Genomic DNA, 26,793 nt, shown 5'->3' with positions numbered 1-26,793 from the left:
ACACAGGAAAATCGGGGGGAATTGGTGACATTCAGAGGTTTATTACCTTTGTGCCTAAATAATTTTTTACTCTTTTTCTTTTCTTTGTTTTTTTTTTTTTGAGGTTTTAATAAATTCGCTATTTAGCAGCTGTGTTGAACCTCCCACCTCTGAAAGCCAGTCTTCTAACCAACTTCGTTTCCTTTAAATACAAAGCAAAAACAGCACCTCCCGCCTTATAAAAACAGAATGCTTACATGTGGAAAACCTAGCCACACTATGCAATGGTCCCTTTAAAAGTCTTCCCTTGAAGAATGTTTAATCAGCTGAGCAGAGGCTCTTCACCCCTGCAGGAGTTGGGAGGATGTTAGCAATTCGCTGCCACAGGCTCCCAGGAGCCTAGCATCATTTTGTGAAACCACACAGGGTGGAGCCCCGACTTCTCCCAGGAGAGGAAATGACCAAAAGAGTACCACGTGTGGCATTCCCACAGCAGCTGATGGGAGGCTTTAACTCTCAGGGCGAAGGGAGGCTCAGGAGACCACGCCCTGGAAACTTGCAGTTTCCGTGGTTGGAAAGGACCCACGGCTTGTTTTGTGAGGCTTGAAGCATCAGGAATGGTAAACAGAACGGTATTATTCTCTTATTCTCTTACCCAAGTCTTTGTTTCTTTCCACTGGTGTCTGGAAAACCTGCTCAAAGAGTTATTCCAAGTGTTTTTGTCAAGTCTCTAATCTGTCTTCAAAAATAGCCCAGAAGAGCAAACAGGCTATTTATCCCTGAGAGCAGAGTGGGAACGGCCAGGAAAAGTCTCTCCATAGCACCTAGTCAAAAGCCACAAGTGAAGGAGAAGCCTGAGACAGAAGCCGGCCAGTGCTACTAGTCTGCAGCTTTCTGCTTATCATATTGTTTCAAAGTGGGGGCACAGGGGTCAGCTAAAATCCACTGCTATGTGACATCAGGGGTTGGGGAGGAAGAGGAGGAGGAAGGGGAGATGGGGGTGCTATGGATGGTGGGGAAGGGCTTATAGGACTGAAATTGCAGAACAGCAAGGAAATCGACTGTAATTCATAGCAAATCCTGTTTAATGTGCATTCTCTCGGGGTGGGGGGGCTGAACTGGACCGGTCAGCCATACATCCAAAGTTAATTAAAACCCTGACATTTCTCATAATTGGACCTCATTAATAAATTCCTCAGGCTTCCGAGAGGCTGTGAAGAGGTAAAAGCAAGGCGTTAGGGAAATGAGAGAAACGGGAGAGTGTAAGATTCCCAGATGCGGAGTTAATCCCACTCGATCAGACTGGACAGAAACTTCATGTTCACAACAACCTGCTGCTCCCTAGCCCTTTCACCTCCTCAGCAGGGCAGGCTTTTCCTCACGCACTGCTCCCTTACCTTTTAAACCCCGCATTCACCATGCTAACAGGTGAGGAACTGATGCTCCTCACCGGGACACTCTCCCTGATTCTAAGCTTGAACTGCATTGTGTGTGTCAACTTGACTGGGTTAAGGGATCTCCAGGGAGTTGGTGAGAGGTTGTTTTCACTATGCCTAGAGAAGGCAAGCATTTGATTTGATGGACTAGAAAAGATGCTCTCACTTCTGTGTACGTTAGCAAGCATACCGTGTAGATAGATAGATAGATAGATAGATAGATAGATAGATAGATAGATAGATAGATAGATAGATAGATAGATAGATACGGCCCTTGATGGCTAGTCAGAGCAAAAAGGGAGAGAATTCACTTCCTCTGTTGGTGCTGTCCTGCCTGTTGTCTTCTTCCTTCTGTCCTTCCTTTGGCTCGCTTTGGCTCGCACTGACACTACACCACCAGCTGTCCTGCTTCCCCAGCTTAAGGGTGGTAGACCACAGAACTCTGTAGTTTCCAGAATTTCTGGAGCCAGGTGGTGTGGTACATCTGCTTCCACAGGTCTCTGCATGCATCCCATTCCGTTTCTCTGGTAATACAATCGCAAACCTTGACTTAACTTGAGATACTGACTTAACTTGTCATTGTTCTGAATCATTCATGATTAACAAGGAAGGCCATCCATCTTCAGTCGCAAGGGTGCTCAGTTTGTATTGTATTGTTCGTATTGTTTCTTTTTCCTCCAAGAGAAGTGAGCCTAAGTTGCAAAGCACCCGAGGCTCAGATCTTTAGGAACAAGAAGCAAATCACCTGAGTGACACCCAGACAGAGATGCTACAGAGGTGTGAACAAGAAAGGAAAAGACTCGAGCACAGGATTTACCAGGACTGTACATGGCTCACTTTCATGGCCCTATATCACTAAGATGTGAAGCCTCTCCTAGGCATTCCAAAGGGAATGGTCATGGAGAAAAAGTGTGGGGCAAGGAAGAGGCATCATCATCCAATCTCTGTTTCCAATACTCATCAGCTTCCATTCAATAGAGACCCCAAAGTCACCAGTCCTCAACATGGCTCTAGGTCAAAGGAAGAGAGGCTTCTATCAGATGTAATTTTTTTTCTTGGTCCATATAAGAGTTAAGAGAAATGGAGAGAGAAAGGAGAGATGGGCCACCGTGTCAGTAGCCATCCTAGACTTGCAGCTTCCTCCTCACTAAATCCACGTTCCCATACCTACCTCCTCATTCAGATGCCACACTGCTGAGCAAAATGAGAAAAAGGCTACTGTTAACTGATGCTGAGAGTCTCGGTAAGGACAACTTGGACATGGCAGGTAACGGGTCATGTGGCTGGGAAGGGGGCCAGGTCAGCATTGTCAGGTTAGAATAGCCTAGTTTCTACCCAGGTATAGTGCCTGAAGCTTTTAATAAATATAAAGGTCTCTGTGTCATTATTCAGAAAAGCCCTTACTTTTACACTTGGTAGTACTGGGATATTGAGAAAACATAAGGGACCCCCCTGCCCCCCAAATCCTGCTAGTCATCATTTTCTGCCCATGTTTCCCCTCTGCCTATCTCCCTCAGTCCCTCACTACCTTCTTCCCAAGCAACAGAGACTAACTCTAGCTATTCTACACTGAAGGGGAAACGTCAGACACATTAAGAAAACTAGAGAGCCCTGACTAAAACACCCTTCTCACTCCTCTCTACAGCCCTCTGTCTCTGCAGCTGTCTCCCAGCTTCTCCACCTGCATAGTGGGAAGCCAACACCCAAGTGTCCAGCTACTCAAAAGCACAAACCACCGACAGAAACCAAACAAAAGCACCAACCTCAAATTCTAGAAAAGAGTGTTAGGTGGTCCGTGGCCTGATGGCTTTAGGGAGGAGGACTTGAAAGCAGTGGGTCACCCAAGAGGAAAGTCTATGGCTTGGCATGCCTCAGTGCGATAGGGACAAGACTTAAGCATCCACTAATCATTCTGAAGATTCAACTTTGCATATTTCTAAACTATACGAAGTTTTGCTTTCATTGGACTTAAACAATCCCAGACCTGGGGATCAGACCCAGTAGTATTTTAGTATTAATCCATTGCTTAATAACTAGGGAATGTTGAAAAAGTCTTAGCCTCTGGTGTTCTTTGTCCATTTATAAAATATAGGCAAGCATCCACCCAATCAATGGCTGACAGTATGGTATGCTATCATTCATGTGGAGTTTCCAGGTCACGGCAGGTTATCAACAAATACTGGCTCCCTGCTTCCTCTCTGTGGGCCTTGAGTCAATGAGAGTGATCTTTCCACACCATTCTCTGGCCATGTTACTCCCTTGTTTAACATCCTTCTATACCTTCCCACAGTTCCCAGAATATGGTCCTATTTCAAGATAAAAAATAAAAGAAAGCTCTCTGGTCTCTTCTCATTGATCTCCTTTCACAGTGCACTACACTCTAGAAAGTTATTTCCAGTTATCAGCACTGGCCCTGGTCTCCCTATCCCTGTGTGTGTTATCCATACCCAGTCCCCAAAACTTTTCCCATCTCTCCCCACTCCCAGACTTATAGAAGTAACTGAAGTTACACATCAAGTCAGTGTAAAGCCCAGAAAATGTTTCAAGATTTCTGGTCTCCCATGCAGTCAGTGTAACTCAGCAGTCAGTCCACTTGTCCATAAACTTTTGAAACCTCAGGCTTATAATCATCATAATAAACGGTGACTAATAGTTACTGAAGGTCCGTTCTGTATCCAGCTCTGGACCTTGCCTAATGTCCACTCTGTCTTGGAGACTTTGTCTCCAAGGAAAATTTTCCTATTGTGACCATCAACCCCACCCACGCGGCTGTAAAACAAGTCTCTTCCCTGTGCTCCTGGGTGAGACCTTTGTTCAGCATTCCTGGAAAACATCCCAGACAAACTAAACAGTTCTAGAAATCCTGAGTGGCAGCACATCCCACTACCCATTTCTAGAAGTCTCTGCCACCCATTTGCAAAGACAGATAAAAATACCTATCCATAACTTCCATCTGCTAGCCTTAGCCACTTTCTTCCAACAACCCTCAAACTGCTGCAGGTTTGAATCAGTTGTTCTCTTCCCAATACTGTAAATCTATCTCTCCATCCACAAAAGTTTAACCACCCTGTATCCTCTACTTTATCACTATTCTCAAAGCCTGGTACCCTGTCTTCCATTGTGAACCCTATAGACTTGTATAGCCTCAAATGGCTTTTTCATTTAGGTGAGTCCTAGAACCTATGGTCAATTATGTCCCATCTAATATCCTATCATGTGACCTGTTATGATGCCAAGTCCAATATCTTCCCCTCTCCCAGACATACACAGGTGACTACAGTTACATACCAAGCCAGAGATGGATATTCAGGGTTTGTCATCGATAGTCTAATTTGGCTCATCCATTCATCTATCTGCAATCATTTAAAGTGATGGACTCACATAACTTAATTACAGCAGTAAGTGTGACTAATGCTTCCGGAAGGTCTACAAGGTTGGAACTAAACAATATACAAGGAACTTCTATTAACCTTCTCAAGTCCCTAAGAACTTTATGGATGAGGAACCTGGAGCTTAGAAAGATTAAGGTGTTTAATCAACTTGCTCAATGGAGGGTTAGGTTAGGCTGCAAAGCAATGAGATCTCGGCATAGCAAACGTGACAGCCATGGCTTCTCATACCTCACTCCTAAAATTAGAAATCTCCCCAGTGACCAAACTTATCCTTGTCTAAATAAGAAACAAGGACTCATATCAACTAGATAACAAGTAAGGAACCTAAGGTAGTAGTATTCTCTGCCACTCCTCTAAGACAAAGACAACTCCCCTCTTTCAAGACAACAGAAGCCACAGAGTTTTGGCCTGTGTCCTTCCTCCGTCTTTGCCCGTGAATATGGTATGAGGACAGTCTGAAGTTTTACAAAGCTCTGTAGACATTTTGCTGTCTCTCTTCTATTTGGGCTACAACTGATTAATTTGATTGACAGTCAATCTTGATGTCAGAACTACAGGGGATAGTAAAATGTGGTTTATTTACTTCACACAATTCCACGAGCTTCTTGTCATAAAATGTTTTAAAGCTAATAATAAATTAGTTTATTGCTAAACCTTGAACTCAGAGATGGCCTTGTCGGGGCTGGGTTCCGTGTGAAGAGACACATGGTCACAGGTGTCCTTCTGATAGTGCTCATCTGCTTGGGGCGGGTCAAGACCTTCTCAGTAACATCAATGTCCTTGTCGCCCACGAATAATGGTAGAATGTTTGTCTACCAAACCTTTCACCCACTGCAGGAGCTCAGGAGGAATAGGCTGTCAGCCAATACTCTGGACAAACTCCGTGGAGAATTCTCCTGATTGAATTCGGACCACGCCCTGCTTTTGCTGAAGCAGGATCAGAGATCTGCCTGCCGAGTGTATGGCTTCCCAGAAGATTAAGAAATACGTTTGATGTGGCTATGGAAAGAGGACAGGGTAATTCTTGAGGTCTGATGGGGAGAGGAGGGTTCCAAGCGCAATGTTGGGGTTTGGCAAAACTCAAAAACATCATGCCAAGACCTTTTGCCTTCACTTTTAAGTGCTGACCCAAAAAAAGTTTACTGAGATCTACTACTCCACAACATTGTACTTGGGACAAGAGACAAGATAAGGGACAAGACTGAGAAGGCCTTAACACTTACCCCAATCCTCCTCCTCCACTCTTGCAACAGGAGATTTTAACTTGCACAGTTGTTTGAGTAATGACACTGGGAAGCCAGCAACACAGAAAGAACAATTTTAATACATCCCCTGTGAAGACGTGTCACGTGACGAGGACACATATGACACAGGACCACATCGTTCATGGTTGGATGAACACTGGTGTCATGTGTTAAAGGGGTTGGGTTGGGGCAAGGGTATCATTGTGCTGAGTCTGTTAGTTTACATATGGCAGATGAGCTACTTCTAAGAATTCACTAGTCTTGGGGAAGGCAGTTTCTCCCCGAAAAGCAAATATTTTAAGACAGCAAATTATCAGAAAATTTAAAAACAGTAATTACAGCTAGGTGTGACAGTCTGCACCTATGATCCCAGCACAGGGGAAGCTGAGGCAATAAATTCTATTGTGTGTTTCAATATAGCCTGGGCTATACAGGGAGACCATACCTCAGAATGAATGAATAAACATTGTAGCCACTGTAGTATAGGTAACAGAACCTACTCTGAGCATTGAAATCAAAAGTATTTTGTATACTTTTATGTACGTTGTATGCAAAAGACTTAGTATATGGGTGGAGTGCTTACACACCGTTGAAGCGGTAAACAGAAATAGAGAAGCTACTGGGATTGGTACCCTTACCTGGGCTGCGGACTGGCTATGCGAAGCTGTTTCTCTCCACTGGTTGTCTCCAGCACTTGTGCAGCCATGGTTACCAGCAAGAGGACTTTACACATTCTCTTGAAAGTTTTAAAAACAGAGAAAGGAGTGGGTAGCTAGGGCCACAGACTCCTGTGCACTAGAGAGCATGGGACGTGTATTAAGACGTAGGGCTGAGCTTTTTCCCCTGAGAGCCTCCTTGAATGCACAGTCAAGGCTCCTGTCCTTTGCACGGCCTTTCTCCAACCCACTGACTAATCCCTTCCTCAGTGGGTGTTCCAATAGCAGAAGAGGTTGTTTTTATTATGTTGCCTGTCAGACTTCTCCAAGGCTTGCTGGGAAGCTGCACAGGACCATTTCATGCCATGCAGTCGGTACATAAGTGACTGCTGAATGGATGGGTGAGGCTGGGCCTCTGATCACAGACCCTGGGAGACACAGAAGGGGCCTAGTAGAGAGGCACCAAATAGATGAACCTTCTTTTCATCAAGACTGAGATTTTGGATGGTTATCAGTGAATCTTCTCTCTGGTACTGCAAATTATCTAACAAGGGGAGCCTGAATGGGGAGTTGGAAGCAGGAAACAATATAATTACTGTCTCAACCTTCACTCAGAGAGACTAGTTTCCAGTATGGTCAATAGTAATCCAGTTTTAGCTGAGTGTGGTAGTGTAGGCTTGTAATCTGCTAAGTCACTCGCGCCTGAGAAAGGCCAAGAGTTTGGGAAACAGTGTATCAGTGAAGGAAGTCATGGCAGGAGCTGGTGCAGAGGCCATGGAGGGGTGCTGCTTACTGGCTTGCTCTCCATGGCTTGCTCAGACTGCCTTCTTATAGTACCCAGGACCACCAGCCCAGGCATGGCACCTCCCATAGCAAACATCAGTTCCTTCCCACATCAATCGCTGGTTAAGATAATGCGTCACAGGCTTGTCCACAAGCCAATCTGGTATTTCCTCAGCTGATGCTCCCTTTTCTAAAATGAGAAGGGGCAGTTGCCAAGCCTCTGTTCTCACCATGGCTTGTCTCCAGTGGTAGCAAAGGTGATAACACCGCTCCCCGGCGAGACTGTACCCACTTGGCAGCCACAGTAGACATAGTCTCCCTCTCAATACAGCCAGCACACTCTTTCCAGATTTTAACGACTCAGCCCAGTGTGGTCCCACCTATCCACTACACAAATCCCAAAGAAGAAATCGTCCACCTTCTATTAACACATGCTGTGTCTACTCCCAAACCCAGAGGCCGGTCTATGCCACCAAAGCCCACTGGCTAGCTGTGTTAGAATGAAAGAAAATCAAGGTAATAGAGCAGAAAGAGGAAGGTGAGGGGTTGGGGATTTAGCTCAGTGGTAAAGCGCTTGCCTAGCAAGCGTAAGGCCCTGGGTTCGGTCCCCAGCTCTGAAAAAAAAGAAAAAGAAAAAAAAAAAGAAAGAGGAAGGTGGGTGGGTGCTGGGCAGTCAGAATGACTGACAGATGTGTACGTAGCAGGCACTATGGTAGCCCAACAGCAAACCTGCAGCCATTCCCACTTGCTCCATAAGCCAGCTGCCTAAGGGAATTGGTACAGAAGGGAAGAGAAAATGATATTTGTTTCTTGTCTGGTGAAGGATTGGAGAGAGAAAGGGAAAACCCATGACTTAGAGATCTTGAGTGGCAGAGAAGAATGAGAAGGAAGGGGGCTGATGCCGGGATGTAAATGTAATGAACAATAGAGACAATTAAAGAGGAAGTGCTTCCCCTCGTTTGTCAGCAGCGCCTGTGAGGAACAAGAGCAGTCCCTTCCCTTGAGCCTCAGCTGCTCACTGCCTTTCCAGCCACCTCCTAGGGAAGAATGAAGCCCTAACAACCAGCATGGGGTCAGGGCTGGCCTCCACCCAAGCCTGAACAGTACCCCCATTGAGGGACCTCAGGGGCAATCCTGGTTGCCTCTCCCTTCTCCCACTCCCCTCAATGGGCCGTTTGTGGGATTAACAAGGACTGGGAGACACATTGCCCATCTCCTCCGAGGCCCCAACAGCTGCAGGATTCCTCAGGAACTCCTCGGGGCCCTGCACATCCTTGCAAAGACACGAATGGGAGGGCTGCCGGATTCTGAAAGGGGTCTCCAGGGGCCCGCTAGATGAGAGGGGGAAAACAGTCCTCCTTCATTCCGGGCTTTTTCCTCCATCTCCTGAAGTAGCCACTCTTCATCCTAAGAGCATTCGGTTTCCTGTCTTCTCCCAGCTCAGACACACCGCGTGCGGCCCTTCTCGATAGCTGAGTCAAGAGAGAGGAGGGATTAATCTTTCTCAAACGCTGAGGTCACAGCTAGACATCCATGGCCAAATATTCATCTTTATTTTCTGCTTCTCCTGCTGAAATAAAATGGAACCAGAAAGGGCCCGCGTGCCCACTTACCCAGAAGAACAACAGGCAGGGTTGTACCATTTCTCCTGTGCTCTGTAAAGATAATTCCTTGTCACCCACAAGAACCAGACCAAAGCAGTTTCCAGTGTAGACGCAGGTGAGCACGAACCATCCCTGACTTTTGGCTTCCATGGCATACAAAGATTTTTTTTTCGTGTGTGTTTTCATTCGAAAGATGCAAGCTAATCCCCTGCCTCTGTCTTTCCTTAAGACCTTGTTGCAGATGGAATCCATGAGAGACAGTACAGTCGAGAGAGATAAAAGTGCGTCTACCTGTAGGGCTGAGGACATCGAAGGTGGCTCAGTTAACAGTGTGCTTGCCATAAATGTGGGCCTGCCCTTCACCCCCAGTGGCTACATCCAGTCTGAGTGACAGCACATGCCTCCAATCCCAGCACTGGGGAGGTGGAGACAAGCCGATCTCAGCAGTTCACTGGGCTAAATAGCCTGGTGAGTTCCAGGTTCAGAGAGAGACTTTGTCTCAAGAAGTAAGGAAGAGGGGGGGAAAGTGACTGAGGAAGACCCCAGACATCAACTCTGTCCACATGCACACGCACACACACACACACACACACACACACACACATGAGTACAAACCAAACACACACTGGCCATGTGCACACACACTAGTGTATATATACACCTATGTACACACACATGTACACACATACACATTTATTGGTAAAAGATAATTATTGAAGCATAACAGCGCGGAACTCCAGATGTGGAGTCATTAGTATTCATGTGTTTATTCTCGTGGGTGGTACAATGAAGGAAAGGGGTTCTCTGTGGGATGGTGGACCGTGAGAGGTAGCCTGGTCCTCAATCCCAGAAACCCTGAAGAGACTGTAGGAACTTCAACTGCTTCCAGGTACCAAGCCCCTGTCACTAGTCACAGCCCCCCAAAGATCTGTGGCAATCAGTTACATAAGGACAACCAACATCTTAAGCCCCCCACATATAGATTAGGCATCCCTAATATCTCAGACAAAGACAACAGGAAAAGGATGTGGTCTGTGGTCACATAGGCTCAAGACAGAGATCGCCATTCTAATGAGGTACTTAGAGGCCTGCAGGGTTTAGCCAATAAGCTTTCCTTCCCAGACATCCCAAGGTATTTAATCACAGGCCCACCCTGAGAAGTGGGGTGTGGTTTTAAACATCCACTTTCCACCAAGGAAATAAATGATTTGGAACTATAGACTGTCTCTTTTTATCGGAATCCGCCGTGGGAAGCCATGGAGAAGGTCTTTGTCTACAGAGCCGCTGTCTAATCTCTCCTAGAAGGCCTCTCTGCACTCTCCCAGCCATGACAGCCACCAAGCCCAAGCCTGCAGATCTGAGGCTAGATCTGCCCTCAGGCCCAGATTCCATTCTTAGTTCTTAGCTCTTCCTCGAATGGCACCTGAGTGTTCAAGAGCCTGGGAACTTCGCAGGCCTGGGGACCCCAGAGCCAGCTCTGACTGTCCCATGCCTTAGTCTGTGCTCTCCCACCCCAAGCAGTGGCTCGATGCTTCCCTGTGGCCCAGCACCTGCCCGGCACAGTGTGGGACAAGTGCTGCCAAACTCCCCACATTCTGCCTCCCCGAGCAGTCGCCATGCCTTGCAGCAGAGCAAATGCAGGACCATCAATCCTACACTCCTCCAGAGACAAACCGTGTGCTTCACAGCAGACAGAGTTTGGAGAGGGAAATGGTGCAGCTACATGCCTCTATTAGTTAGCTATTGGGCATTGTTATAAATCAGAAGCTATGTGCTTAAAGTCTCATCAACATGACTACCCAAATGTAAACGGTCCCAAGATAACACCAAACATGTTAAATTGGACAAGGAAAAGCCTAGAAGTCTTCAACCCTACACAAAGAACTGTGGAAAGCTGGGAATAGGCAGTGTTATACAGGCTAAACTGGCTACATTTAGGAATATATATGCATATACATATACAATACACAACTGTACATATATAGTGACGATTAGTGGAAAAAAGAGGCCATGACTTTGAAGGAGACCAAGGAGGGAGCCTGGGGGGGGGGGGGGGGAGAAGATCGTAATTTAATTACGATCTCAGAAAATAAAATAAAAAGAATACCTAGCAGACAGAAACAATTTATGACACAGAAAGGGGTATTTATTTTAGTTTTAGAGAATCCCAGTCCATCACAGCTGGCATGGTGGCTAATTTTGGTTGTCAACCTGGCAGAATATAGATATAGAATAGATATAGAATTCCTAGATATAGAATTCAAATGAAAACCCAAGCAGCTGAGCGTGGCTGTAAGGGATTTTTTAAAAATTGTTTGAGGTGGGAAGGCCCACCCTAAATCTCTGACACATCTCCTATTAGCAGGGAATACAAGGACAGGGAAGAAGGAAGCTTTTGCTTTTTGCCTGCTTACCCTCACTCTTGCTGGCAAGTTCATCTACTCTACTGCTGAGTCATTAGCTCACTGATATTCTAGCCTATTTCTTCTGGATTACAATACACTCTGAAGTCCTGCATCTTTCTGGGAGTCCTCTGGGACATTGGCACCAGATTGGGACTGAATAACTACTGGATTCTTGACCTTTCTTTCCAGAGACAGCCACTGTTGGACTACCTGGACCTCAGCCTGTATGCCACATCAGTGCCTCCGTCTTTAAGGTCTTCATTCACTTTATGAGGTCTTTAGAGACCATGTGAGCTCCACTTTCTAAAGGTTCTACAGCCTTCAAAATAGCATGGCAAGGCTGGGGACCCATCCCTCTCGAGCCTGTGGGATCCTGATTTAAACCTTATCATCTTCCCTAACAGAAAGCAGTGCCTGACCTGCTCTAAAGGATCCAAGGTGCTCTTTGCAGCTAGCCTAGTCGTTTTGTTTGTCCGTTTATGTTTGAGACAAGGTGTTGCTATGTAGCCCAGGTTACCCTTGAATTCATGTTCTTCATGTTCTTCTTCCCTCCACTGCCTGACTTCGGGGTTCTGGGCATAGTCAGTCCTGACCATTGTCCCTGCCACTTTTGAACAGCTCTTACTCATTAGAGATCACACGAGGCCCTAGCCTGCCCAAATGCCAGACAAACTTCATTAAGTTCCATTAAACATTCAACCTTTCAGATAAAACAATTTCCACATGAAAATCATTCCTGCCTCCTTCTGAACCTTTTCATTTAGTGCCAGATTATGAGTCCTTCCATTTTTTCCTCCCATAGCTTCACAGATGATATGGTTACAAATTGGCCTCCTATCACCTGGCTATTTCAAAACCGAGTTGTTTATCGTGGGCCATTCCAACTGTATGGAACTCAGCCAAGGCGAGATCAGGTTAAAACACACACGCCCTGGCTGTCCCTGATAGAAGGATTCTCCTTGCTCTGATGCACCCTAAGACTTCATCTCGTCATGTGACCCTGAGCTCCCGTAGTGATAAAACTCATGAGTCTGTCCACGTGAACTTCTGGTAAGCCGGTCAGCTGCTGTTCTTAAAACCTAATGCCTAATTTTCATTTTTCTTTGAAATCTAGTCTCTTGCTAGCCTGTCAGTCTAACCTGGGGGTGCTCTTTGGGGTACATTGATAGGACTCAGGGACTCTCTCCAATGCACATAACCCACAGATGCTCAACCATGCACATCTTCTGGGTTTCATTCAAACTGTTCAAAAGAGTGGAGGCAAAACTGAGAAAGAAAACCAGTCACACCGCCGTGTCATGTGCAAACCTCCAACCATGCAATACAAAGTAACACTGGAGAGCTCCATCCGGTTTTCCCACCGAGGAACGGAGCCCATAGGAAGCACCTATGACTGGCCATGGGTGTTGTTTGACATTTTGCATTGTGACCTTTGGATGGGAGGATGACTCACTCAGTGTTGTCCCTGACTCGATGCAACGTAGAATCCCATGGGTGCAGAGGCTACAGCTTTTCAACTTCTCTAATGCACTAGACACTCATCTTTCAAGTTTTAAAGAAGTCTATTGATTATTATTATTGTGGTTGTTAAAGTAACCTTCCCAAATTCCATGTGTCCCTTCCTACGACAGATTCTTTTTTTTTTTCTTTTCTTTTCTTTTTTCAGAGCTGGGGACCAAACGGGGCCTTGCGCTTGCTAGGCAAGCACCCTACCACTGAGCTAAATCCCCAACCCCCCTACGACAGATTCTTATACCAAAGCTTTTCCAACCAATGGGAGGCCTCAAAGCTACACCAAAACCAGTGTTATTTTCCCCCAAAGTTTTCTGCAGAGATAGTAAGCCCTCTTCTTGCAGGAAAAGAAGAAGCTGTGCAGAAGCTAACAGGGATCTCATCACCATTGTCTTGCTCCCTGCTCCCGTGTGCTCATCATGTGATACTAGGTTCACAGAAAACTTGTGAGCCTTTTATTCAGCAGATCTGAATGTGAAGTCAAGGCAGCTCTCCGGGTGGAAAATGTCTGGTTTACAATACAAAGATCCCATTTGGCAAAGTCATGTGAAAGGACGACTGCATCTCCATCAGATGTTTAGCCTCAGCCATTCCCCAGCTTCCTGACTAACAGAGGCTGAGTGTCAGCTGAAAAATGGATTGAATAATAACATGAATATAAATAAGTTGCTTCTTTGGAGTTTAATGGCGGGGGAAATGTCACTTAATGTCACGAACACATGCTCGAATGCTCGCACGCCCACACAATCACACACATACACAGAGAAAAAGACGACAGAGAGAGAGAGACAGAAAGAGAGAGACAAAGGCGGTTATGAACGCTAAATTTAGACTTTAAACTATTATAATTATGGGATAAACTAAAGCAAGGGGAAACTCACGGAATCATATTACGTTTGGAGTTCAAGCCCAACGCAGTGTTGATCCGTTGCCTATAAGATCCTATTACAAATAACACACAGGGTCAGTACACCTTGCCACATTTCAGTCTTACAAGATCGTACTTTGTAAGCTGGGCAAGGTGACCCAAGTCTGTGGTCCCAGTAATCAGTGGCTGAAGTAGGAGGATTTGCTCAGTCCCCGGAAAGAGACCCTGACTCAAAAACAGACAAACAAAAACACAAAAACACAAACAACTAAAACCAAACCACCACCCACAAAACCATGAGAAGCCTTTGAGAAAGAGTTACCCTCTCTCCCTCTTTCCAAGCCCCGGTTCTAACCATAACACAATCTCATCCCTCATTTCCAGGAGCCAGTCTGGTACTATATTACCTGCATAATCCACCTGTAACCTCATCACTTCCCCACACAGTACCACTAACCCTTCCATCCATCTCTTCCTTTGTTTCTTCCTATAAGGTGTTTTCCCAGGCTTCAGAGCTGCCTTTTCCTTTGATATGTAAGTGTAATCATTTGAGCTGTAGGAAGTCTGGTGACCCTGTCAATATTTCAGAGGCTCAGCTATTGGATGTTCTTCCTGTGAGGTGGCCAGCGACCATCCCCTGCCTCCAGTCCCTCCTGGTTCATCTTATCAGTTCTGTCCCTGTTGGCCATGTTCGCAGCCTTCCTTTCTTCATGCATGCTCTGTTCCTGTCTTGGTATAGAGCACCACAAAAAGAAGGTACATTATAAGCAGCGCTTCCACTAGGAGGTTAGAGAGGAGCTGGGCACCACTGCTGCTACTGCTGGGCCTCAGGACTCTTCCTGTCCAAGGCAGAGTATCTGTGCTCCAAGCGGACTCCTTGGTACTGTCTTTGTCTTCTTCCACTAAAGGAAAACTCAGTCTTCAAGAGGAAGGAGGATGGGGAGGGAGGAGAAAGAAAAAGAGGGGGGAAAGAGGAAGGGAAAAAGAGGGATGGTAACAGATATAATAATAGTAACAATAATAATGCCTATACTAACTCAACCATCCTGAAACACTGTTATGCCTATAGTCTGGTACTTCGGCAGTGACTTAAAATTTGGGGCAGGCAAAAACAAATTAATAGGATAAATGTACAAAATTACTGGAATATTTTTTTAAAAAAGAATCACACTTTACCTTTATGATATGGTGGCATTCCGTCCTTTGTGTTCTGAGGTAGGGTTTCATGTAGCCCAGCCTTGAACTTGCTTTGTGGCTGTGGATGACCTGGAACTTCTGATCGTTCTGCCTCTACCCTCCAAGTACTGGGATGGGAGTTGTGTGCCACCTTGGCTGGTTTATACAGACTACGCTAGAGATAGACCCTGTGGCTTCATGCATGCCAGGCGAGTCTATTAGTTAGGGCTTCTATTGCTGTCATAAAAATACCATGACCAAAAGCAATTTGGGGATGTAAGGGTTCAACTTATATTTCCATATCCTTCTTCATCATTGGAGGAACTCAGGACAAGAGCTCAAACAAGGCAGGAACCTGGAAGCAGGAGCCGAAGCAGAGGCCATGGTAGGAGTGCTGCTTACCGGCTTGCTCCTACAGCCTGCTCAGCCTGCTTTCATAAAAAATCCAGGACCACCAGCCCTGGGATGACACCACCCACAAAAGGCTAAGCCCTCCCCTAGTAGTCACTAATTAAGATAATGCTCTGCAAGCTTCCATATAGCTTGATCTTACGGAGGCATTTTCTCAACCAAGGTTCCCTCCTCAGATGACTCTAGCTTGTGCCAAGTTGACAGCCAGTACAGCAAGCACAGTGCCACTTAAGTCACATCCCCAGCCTGTTGTTTTTTAAGGCTATTCTGCCTCCAAATAGATATTTTAAAATTCTTTCAGTCGTGGAGGAGATTACTTCCATGATGTTAAAGAAAATCGTAACCCAAGGCCATTCATAGCTGCAAGGAATCCAGGAAAGCGGGACAGATGAGCAGCAGAAATTACAATTGGATGACGTCCTTGTCTGTGCTTTCTGTGCCTCTTAAGACCACTGGGTCATAGCCACCTCCTGTGACCGGGTGGCACCTGTTTTTATAGATGGACGCTAGCCGGAAAGATGGGAGAGTGGGGCTCACCTTCATCTGAAGGAAAGGTCTCATCCCATAGTGTCACTCAAACATCACCCACCCATGATGGAGTCCTGCATTAGTAACCACCTGTACTCCTTTCCCATCAGGCAGCTGGTTGGTTCCTCCACCTCCAGCTTCCAGTGTTCTAAATAAGGCTGTTGCAGTTCATGTGTCTATATCAAAATCGGAGTCTCTGTGAGAGACAGATAGCATCCTCACATTGAAGAGAGTTCAACATAGAAACCACAAAAGACAGACAGTCAGAGCAATGAAGAGTGAGCAGTCACTTCTAGTCTGGAAAAGTGAGAGGAAGTGATTCCCAGGAGTCCTTGGGAATGGAAGAGGATGTTGACCAGGAACTGCAGCCCTTAGGAGAAGAGCATAGTCCCCTTAAACAAATGCTCAGGAAGGATCTGCGGGAGCCCCTAGCCACTTTGTTTTCTTCTTCCAGTCCATCTGGAATCCAGGGGCAAAGAGCCTTTGATATGCTCTACTCAGGTCCACCTTCGGGTAAGACGGTAAGGGGGAAGGAGTAAGCAGGCCTAACGGGCAAACCAAAGCATTATATCATACCATGACTTGCCTGCCAGGCACCACCCAGTATCCATTGTCCAAGGACCTCTCTTTTCCTTTAACACTGTGAAGGCCAGCAGAAAGTCCCCCCCTGCCCATCCCCACCTTCTCTCCAGAGTGTGGGTGGGTAAGGCTTCTCCTGGGCCTCTTCCCACTGCCTCCTGCCTACCTCCTACATTTTCATCCCCTCTCACCAGCCCACGTCCTTCTATTCCATCATCACCTTCTTCCTTCCTTTCTCTCAAATCATCATGAATTCAAGACATAAACTATGAAGCAGACCCGAAGGTTATACCGGGTGAAGGGAGGTGAGCTGCAGTTGTAGAATAAGAAACCACTTGAAAACACATTATTACAAGTATCTCCTTTTTCTCCACCATGAAGAAAGAATTACAGTCACCTCATCCTCTTGGAACCCCCACCTTATTCTCTTGACAAACTTCCCTCTAAAACCAGAATTCTGTCATATATTCCATTGTCTAACCTATTAGTTAGTGCTTTTTTTTTAAAAAGAATCAAATTGACAAATTTTATAAAGTTTCATTGGAGTCAGAGTGAAGAACAGGGTAAAACAAGGACATATGTATGCAGGGTCTAATGTTCTCCTTATTTAAAATTTCCATATTTGTTTATCATAAATTTTCCTCATTCTTTCTTTTTAGATGTTATATTATGATACAATTTATTTTGACCATTTTGGGGGAGGGTGTTCCCTTTGCTAAAGTCCTACCCAGAACAAATATGTTTCATTCAAATCTCCTTAATGCTGGCCCTCCTGAGTGAGGAAAGTTAGAAGAAAGGACTCATCTCCCTATATTAGATGTGGTTATAAAAGTGCTCTTCCAACCCGAATAATAAATTATCTTCTCAAATTACAGAACTGTCCTCTGACTCGACCTGCCATCACCTTCATGAGTACAAACTGTACCTACTTGCAGAAGATTGTCACAAGTCTGCTTGTTGACATTGACATTCTCTTATAGAAGGATGGTCATGGGACCTTTCTACTCTTCTCAACCAGTTATATGTAATTCAATCCTAATTACATGCAGCCTCATGGAATGGTTGGACGTATACATAAGTTGGAAGGTCTATGGAGAAGGCCTCTTGTATGTGCCATGGGGAAGCCATCATCCATTCTGGGTGCAAACCCCCAGTGTGCCTATTCTGGTATGACATAGACTCTTTGTAACCCCTCATCCATACTCTGTCAGCAACCCCAGTGAACTCATTGGTCACCCAGGGTGAATCCAGTGGAAGGGAACTTTGATTTGTCACTGGAACTGCCTAAGAAGGTAGTTAGCCGTGCCTAGTCCCCTCTGTCCTCTGCCACCCAGAGAACATTCCCACAAGGCAAGTGAAACTTTGCCTTCAATTTCCCGACAGTCTTTTGTTTCACTAATTTATTTATTCACTTTACATCCCAACCACACCCCTTCCCTCCTCTTGCCTCCCTCCCCCAACAGCTCCCTCCCCTTCTCTTCTGAGAAGGAAGAGGCCTCTACTGAGCATCCATCACCTCACCCTAGCATATCAAGTCTCTGCACGATTATGCGGACCCTCACCCACTGAGGTCAAGCAAGAGGACAGTTAGAGGAATGGGATCTACAGGCAGGCAACAGATTCAGGGACAGTTCCCACTCCAGTTGTTGGAGACCCCCATGAAGACCAAGCTGCACCTCTGATACAAATGTGTAGGGAACAAGGTCAAGCCCATAGACGCTCTTTAGTTGGTGGTTTAATCTCTGAGAGCCCTCACGGGTCCAGGTTAGTTGACTCTGTTGGTCTCTATTCCCTTCAGATTCCCACAATCCTTTTCCCAGCTCTTCCGCAAGACTCCCCAAGCTCCATCTAATGTTTGGCTGTGGGTCTCTGCATCTGTTTCCATCGATGGTTCCTGACAGTTGTGAGAACCTTTTCCTTGTCATCTCTCCCTTGTCAGACTGTGAGGGCCTTTGGGGTTGCAAATGATGCCTTGTCTATCTCTGTAGTGCCCATGTCCTAGCTCACCAGACAAATTCTAAATATTTACTTAGCACTAGGACACAGGACAACACTTTGCATGTTCAGTCCGTTAATCATTAAATATAACAAGAACTTCTCTTTTTATGTATACATAAAAATTCCGGTCTCCAAAACCAGCTGGCAAAAAGGAGTGGGGCGATCTACTCTAGTCTCACTGGCTACGTCAGACAGTTGACAGCCGTGTCTATGGCCACACTTGCAGGCAAGGTGTTTAGGCTTACCCAGAGAAACTCACATTTCCTATTCTTAGGTATCTACCAGCCGATCTAAATAATTTTGACTAGATATCAGTAGGCAGAACAGAGCACAGTTCCCTAACCTCCACTCCCCAGGAGTTCCTGCACTAATGATGCTAGTATTTCTCCCAAGCATCTCAAGGCCGGAAACAGAGGATCTTTTTACCAACACACAGAGGAAAAGCTGGGTGGGAAAATCACTGACGCTCAACCCAGTGACCCGGGCGAGAACAGCTTTCATCAGAAGCGAGGTGCAGAAGTGAGTAGATGAACGAGTTGAACTTTCTGGTCAAAGCCAGAAACATCGGTAAAGGCACACGTGGAACCTTCGCAGAACAGACAGCATCGGTGAGAATGCATGGTCCTTTACAGTAAATTCACTGTGGGAAACTAGTCAGGCCCAGCAAGCTGACAAGGGTCCCTTCACCCCTGTGCCAAGGACAGTTTGGCCAAAGGACATCTAGGGTGAAGGCCTCAGTCAGGGCTAATCTCCATATCCCGGAATAGTCCAGAGAACTCGTCCAACCTGCCAGTCTGCCTTGGGAGAAAAAAAAAAGCCTTTGGAATTCTTTGTCCAGCTCTGCTTGGTATACACTGGAATAATTCTTCTGGGACTTCTCTGGTGACCTAGTCTTCACTATAATGACATCCCTCAACAGATCCACCAGCCCTCAGATTCTCCCAGACACTAACTAATAATAGGTCCAATTAGAAGTGAAGATTCCAAACAGATGAGACACGAATTGATATACATGACATGGCTGCCACAGATCCATTTCTTCCCCTGGCAGAAAAGAGATCAAACTGACCTTGAGGAGGAAACCTCCTTTTCTGAACAGTTACCATGGCAACCGGAACCCTCTCTCTCCCCAGGGCACCTGCCCACAGGCTCCCACCGGCCAGCTGGTAGGGAGGGTGGATCGGCCACCTCTGTTCCAAGTCACTGTGCTCATTTGACCAACAAAGGTGCCAACGGTGCCAGTTGGCCTCGTGATATGGATACCTGCCCACGAGGCATTGGCCCAAACATTGGGGACTTTCACAGAGGCCAGCCAACAGCTGGCAGGCAGGAACTACCAGGTCATTGTCATCTGGGGCTGAATTGGAACGTGCATACAAGACACAAAGGCTGTGTCTGTAACCACAGCATCTCTCCCTCCCAAGAGGTGTGTTTTCAGCACCAGATCCTCTGCTCTGGGAGGGGCGTGTGGCTGAAGGTGCCTTTTAGAGGCCCCGCCCACCCAGCCTTTTTTAGGGGCGCCCTGCCTTTAAGCACGGTGGTGTAGAAAAGCGTTTCCTGCCCCATGTCTCGTTTTATTGCAAATGAGAAGGTTCGCCATAAGTCACCCCAGGCCAGTGGGTTCAGAGGTAGAGCCGGTAACCAGAAGCCATGCAGACTTCCTCTCCTGGCCCCACACCAAGGCCTCCAAGGATCTCTTGTCACATGAGGTTAGTGTAGTTTCACATCCTCTAAGCAAAGCTCTGTCGAAACTCTCTAGTATCACATGGCATTGGCTCAAAGCAACCACCTCACTCAGCTGCTGGCTCCCTGTTCCAAGAGTGGATCAGGAGACCTGGGTTCCAGTTTCAACTCAACCTGCATGACCTTGACAAGAACCAGTCCTCAACCTTGCATCAGAAAACCAAGTGGTCAGAGTTTCTAACCTTAGGGTCCATTTCCTCTCCTCCGCATTACCCTCTCTACCTCAGTTAAAAAAAATTATTTTATATTTACTTACTTACTTACTTACTTACTTACTTTGGAATTCTTGATTATAGAGTCAGGGTTTTTCTGTGCTGCCCTGGCTGTCCTGGAACTCACTCTGTAGACCAGGCTGACCTTGAACTCAGAGATCCACCTGCCTCTGCCTCCTGAGTGCTGGGATTAAAGGCATGTTCAACCACCGCCCAGCATTTCTGATGCTAACCCAAGAATCTCCAAAGACTGGTGTACATTATTTCAACTGTTCAAAATCAGACATCTCGAAAATATTAAGTCAAGCGAAGGAATCTTTATATATAAGAGAGCACATGTTTTATGGTTGTAATATGAAATTCCCAGACTAACGAATGGTAAGACACAAACATACACACAGACGCACATACATGCTCTCACACGAATAGCTGTGGATTGCCTCAGGGAGTGTGGTAGGACCAGGAGTTACTTGGGAAGAGGAACAAAAGAACTTTGTGAGTTGAGAGTATACATTGTCCCTGGTTGTGTTTATGTCACCCAATCTTTGTCAGAACTCATGGACTACTGTTCGTCGGATGGATTGAACGGTGGAATGGCGTTAGAAGAATGAAGTGTAGGTTGTAGAATCCGTGAGCATTTGGGTGTTCCTGACAAAACGCTATAATGAGTTCCCCCTTCTCTCCACCCCATCTCTCTTTCCTGACACTTGGCCTTTTTCCTAGTAAATGAGTCAATGGGACAGGCGATATAGCTGCTGTCCTACGATGACTAATCACTCTATGCCCAGCCCTCAAGGGCAAAAAGAAGTTCTCTGCAGCTAGAACTCGACCTCTAGCCTCCCCCTCCTTGGCTTCCCAGCGCTGGTCTGCCTATGGAATCAGGTCATCATGTGGTGTGTGCCTCTGCTCTCTGCTTGCTGACATTTCTGATGTAACTTCAATTGACACAAACCCAGTCAAGGCATTTCAAATTTAATGCTAAATATAGTCAGAGTATATATTTTTATAACCACTCTAGGAGTTAGTACATCAACTACCCAAGGACAGATTACAAATGTATTTTTTCCTATGCTCGCTGCTCTACTAGCCCAATAGGTAGATCCCTAAATTATTGATTTTTGTGATCACTTCTTTTTAAGACCTCAAACATATTCTTGGTTCTCTCCCAGTGTGCTTACTTTCCTCTAAAATCTTTAAGCATGAAAATGCTCACAGGCGTCAGTGGCAAATGCTATGCTTTGGGAAAAGATTCACACTGGTTCCGCATGTGCACAGTTAACATTATTTAGCTCTACGGTATTGTGATGTCCCCTCAGCCATTCTAATTCACTCTAATGGCCTCTAATTTCAGCCATTTTTTCCAGAGAAAATTCCCACCTCTTTCGTTCTGACCTGTGTGTGTATGTGTATGGGTGTGTTTGGAGGGGGTTTTAATGCCCATTTTAAAGTCTACAACTTTGTAAAAAAAAAAAAAAAGCACTTGCTATACAAGCATTAAGGCCTAAGTAAGATCATCAGAGCCCATACAAAAGTAAAATAAATAACCATGTGTGGTGATGTGCACTTGCAAGCCCAATACTTTCAAGTTGAGAGGTAGATCCTTGGGGTCTCCTATCCATCTAGCCTGGCCTAATTGGCAAGCTTCAGGTCCCAGTGAGAGACTATATCTCAAAAACCAGACTGAATGGATCCTGAGGGATGACATTGAAGTTTACCTCTGGCCTGCACACACATATATACAGGCACACGCACACACACTCCCAAGCACACACACCAGAAAGAACTGTAGATTTGATAAACATCTTTCCAGAAAGCTGCTCCCACTTCAGCCCAGTGCCCATGCACATTTGTTAAATATTAACATGATCTCCCTTTCATGAAGGCTTTTATCTCAAACACAGGTCTTCTACTTTCTCTGTTTCTGCACCTGTACAAGCACCCAAGGCACACAGCTAAGAGACAGGTATAAGCAGCCCTTATGGGTAATCAGTTAACCAAAAGACTATCCCAGCAGCCCAGATCTTCGCCTAGAAACCATAACAAAGATCACAGGAATACGAGAAGACATTCAGATTTAAAATGCTGCTATTTCCCAATCAAACTGACCAGAACCCAGGCTGAAGATGGATTTCAGTGTTTTCACGTCACCAGTTTCTCAATAGACCATTTCCTGTCCTCCTGCAAAGCTTGGTTCTCAAGAGTGAACTCTGCTCCCCCACACAGTTTCAAGGCATTTCTGGCAGTCACCAAGACAAAACTTTGTATAGCATATCTAGAAATGTGTGTCACAAGACCTCATCTTCTGTGCATATGTGTGACCACGGCTTCAAATAAACGGTTCGATAATAAATTTAAAATAACAGAAGAAAGGGGTAGGAAATAAGAGAAATTTAATTTCACCATCATTGTGGGAGAGGGGCAGAATTCAAAAAAGCACAATGAAAATAAGGAGAGAAAAAAACAAACAAAAAAACACGCGCAAACGTGAGTCTTAGAATCTGCCTTAGACAAAAACATCTTTCCGTTTTGCAGAGAGGGAGGTTGGCCCCCAAGGAGATTTCCATTTTAACAGAAGGTTTTATAAAATGTATTTATTTTATATACATGGCTGTGTGTCCCTGCATGAGACTATGTGTATCGTGTAATCAGATGCCCTGAAACTGGAATGATAGGCAGTTGTGAGACATCTGATATGGGTGCTGGGAGCCAAACACGGGTACTCTGCAAGAACAATACATACTCTCAACCAGTAACCTGTTGCTCTAGTCCTTAACAGAAGCTTTATCTGAGAATCTGAATATGAGACCTTTTATAGTGTTGTGTGTGTGTGTGTGTGTGTGAGTGTGTGTGTGTATGTGTGTGTGTGAGAGAGAGAGAGAGAGAGGGAGAGAATGGACTTCACAAATACTATACTCTAAGCCTCCTACTTCACGGATACTGGAATTGAGGTTTAAAGAAATGAAGTCATACAGTTACTGAATGGAACTATTTATCCTCCAGAGAGAGGTGACTTTGGCCCCTTTCTGTCTTGTTCATCCCCTGGCTCCCTGACATGAGCAATTGGTATATTTTTCCACTTTCTTATATGATGTGACTGCACCAGTACAGGCTAAAGGTACTTATCTCTTTAAGAAAAATAGCACTCCTCTTGGAAATAAGTAACTCAGCGGTAGAGCTCAGTGGAGCATGCATTCAGGCGCCCATGTTATATCCAAGCAGTTTTAAATCGCTCTCTGTATCACCAACCTTGAAGGGTAAATTAATTATCATCCCCGGCGTATTCCCATGTTGGACTGTGTAAATAAATTTAGATAAACACTAGGTTAGGATACTGAAAGATTTCAATAAAAATAAAATCTTATTTCAATCTCCTGTTCTTAAAGGCAAATTGTCAGGGACCTTTGCTTCATTTATCGAACAGGTGGACAAATAATAATGCCAGCAGAGAAGAAGATTCTTGCCTTCTTAAATCTGGTAGTGAAGAAAAACATATGTCAGATGTTGGCACACATGGGGAGATGAGGGAGTAGGCTCCTGGCTGGAGAAGAGAAGGGTACCCACTGTGCAGGGTGCAGAAGATGGCCTTACTAATTAACAGGTGACAAGAAATGAGGAACCAGCTCTGTGCAGATCAGTGGGTTGCTGTTCCCAAATTTTGAGCAAATGCAAAAGCCAAAAGCAGAGGCGGCCTAGTCTTGGGACAACACAAGGGACAGCTCATCCAGTTTCTTGGTATTGGAAGGTATGGAATAAAAGAGAACCCACCTGCTTTCCACTTAAACCAGTGGTTCTCAACCTTCCTAACGCAGTGACCCTTTAATACAGTTCCTGATGTTGTGGCGATCCCCAGCCATAAAATTATCTAGTTGCTTCTTCGTAACTGTAGTTTTGCTACTGCTATGAATCGTAATGCAAATATTTGTGGAGACGGAGGGTTGCCCCAGGTTGCCCACAAGTTGAGAAGCAGCTGCATCGTATTGTTGACCTGTTATGGTTACATAACGATGATGGTGGTAGCTTGAATGGGAGTGTCTTGGACTGTGACAGAATCAGCAGAGATGGTGAGAAGCTATTAGATTCCTGCAGGTGGAACCAGCTGGGCTTTCTGGTGGGTTGGGTGTGGAGTATGAGAAAAAGAATCAAAGGCATCTCGGGTGGAATCCCCATTTGCAAGAATGATAAAGGCCAGGGGAGAAGGACTTGGATTTCAGGGGATTATGATCGTGAGTCTAGTCCCAAAGGTGCCTCCTAGATACCCAGTTAATAAAACTGATTGACATAATTAGCAGACGAGTCCTATTAGAGGTGTGTCTCGAGATTGCAGTTGAACACACAAAGGAGATTTATCTGCGGCCTGGAGACATGAATGTTGGTGTCATTAACACACAGATAGTAGTGAAAGGGATGAGAGCAGATGGCATCACCTGCTGAGAGTAGACAAAAAGGAAAATACAGGGTCCCAGGACACTTCAGTGCTCAGGGGTCATTGGGATACGGAGGAAAGGCCAAAGGTAGATGAAGATCCCAGCACAGAAGATAAAGTTGGAGGCTAGTATCCCCAGCAGGCCATGACCCACACTGATGATTCCAAAGGCAGGCTGAACGATAACAGAACAAAGAAGACACGGGAGGCTAAATTTGCTTCCCCCCTTATGGCTGAGCCTGCCAAAGTAATAGGTGTATTTGCTGTTCGATTTTCACTGTATACATTCAATGTATATAGTACTGTGCTATGGGGGAACATTTTCACAAAGTATATATTATACTTTATGTATATATTATACATTGAATATATTCCTGTGATGGCCGCCCCTCTCTGCATCTTCTCCCCTCTGTCTCACATTACTTTTCCTCATTCCCCTAGACACTTTCCCTTCTACTTTTGTGTCATGTGTACATACATGGTGCTATGTAGCTATCTATATAAAATCCAGGGCCCGCAAGTGAGGGAATACGTGATGTTTGTTCCTCTGAGTCTAGGCTCAATTCGCTTAATCTGATTGTCTCCGGTTTCATTCCTTTCCTGCACACTGTATAACTTCATTCATTTTTATATCTAAGCAATCTCTAGTCTGTATCTAGAACATATTTCCTTTCCTTTTAGGATACAGTTAGGAGCGATGTTAGTTTAGTAGGCATCACCTGCTGAGGGTAGACAAGTTCCATGACTTCACCAACCTTGACTAGTCGGCTAGATTTCCAGTGCCCAACATGATTTCCCTCTTGTTGAGATGTAGGCCGCATTTTCTTTATCTGTTCCTCTGTGAGCTTAGCTGCTGCGGAGTGCCTCAGCAAACATTGATGTGTTCGCATCTTTGCTGTGGTGACTTGGTGTCCTTTGAGTAAAGACCCAGGAGAATTATTGCTGGGACGTATGGTAGATCTAGTTTTAGCTTTTTGAGAGACAGATACGTGTGATCACCTTGCTAGAATTTTATCTACACGGTCTAAGGAGCTCATGCCATCACAGTAGTTATGCAATTGTCTCTATTTTACAAATACAGAGGCACAGTTTAGTGACTTCCCCACAGTGGAAGCCCGGAACAACTGGCTTTGGCACATACTATACAGTTTCCTGTTTCCATTATATCAGAACAGTATAGAGTCTTTCAGATCTCCCAGGGTACACCCTCTTCCAATTGAACTTATGAAAGAGGAAGCTTACAGCTGGCCATAGAAACCTTGAATGTGCTGGTGCAAAGAAAGGAAGCTACAGCTGGACCCATGGTCAGACTCGGAGTGTTGCGCCTTCAAGTTCAAATGCAACCGAGTAAGAAAACTAAACAGAAGATAAGAGGAGTCAGATGATTCAAAGAGGAAGCTTTATCATCCCAGAGTAGCTGAAGAGGACACAGTACAACACTGTAAGGAGAGCTGTTAAAATATCATGATCATCATGTCTTTATCATTCCCGTAGCAACCTAGTTGTTCTCTGCCAAAAAAAAAAAAAATAGCTCAATAGGCACCAAGAATCCTCAGCTACTCTTTTAGCACCAAGCCCTTCCCACAGCCATTTGTATTAACATTTGCAAAAGATTTATTTCCCTTTGATTCAAATAATTCCACATTCCCAAGAATATCTGGACTGGAACATGGCCAACTGCCCGCAGGGTCTGCAGCCGTCTCCTCTGTCCTGGGTAGCTCGCTCAGGGCCCATGAATAGCTCATTGTTGAAGACAACCCCACTGCAGAGAACAGAGGAAACACAGAGGAGGAATCAGTGTCATGATCTGAGCGCCAGTCTGGACTTCCAGAAATGAAGCCAGC

General features: G+C 45.4%; 1 long non-coding RNA gene across 1 annotated transcript in view; it reads right to left on the bottom strand.

Moving 5' to 3' along the window:
• Positions 1-546: 546 nt before the first annotated feature.
• LOC134485837 (uncharacterized) overlaps positions 547-26,793 on the bottom strand; it is a 39,659-nt gene continuing 13,412 nt past the window's right edge. The window contains exon 2 of the long non-coding RNA XR_010064080.1: positions 547-26,711. This is a non-coding gene — a long non-coding RNA (uncharacterized LOC134485837). The remainder of the gene's footprint in view (positions 26,712-26,793) is intronic.

This window comes from Rattus norvegicus, chromosome 2 (genome assembly GCF_036323735.1).
Source record: "Rattus norvegicus strain BN/NHsdMcwi chromosome 2, GRCr8, whole genome shotgun sequence".
Taxonomy (NCBI): Eukaryota; Metazoa; Chordata; class Mammalia; order Rodentia; family Muridae; genus Rattus; species Rattus norvegicus.
Note: the sequence above shows the minus strand (reverse complement) of the source record. Positions and strands in the feature narration are given on the sequence as shown.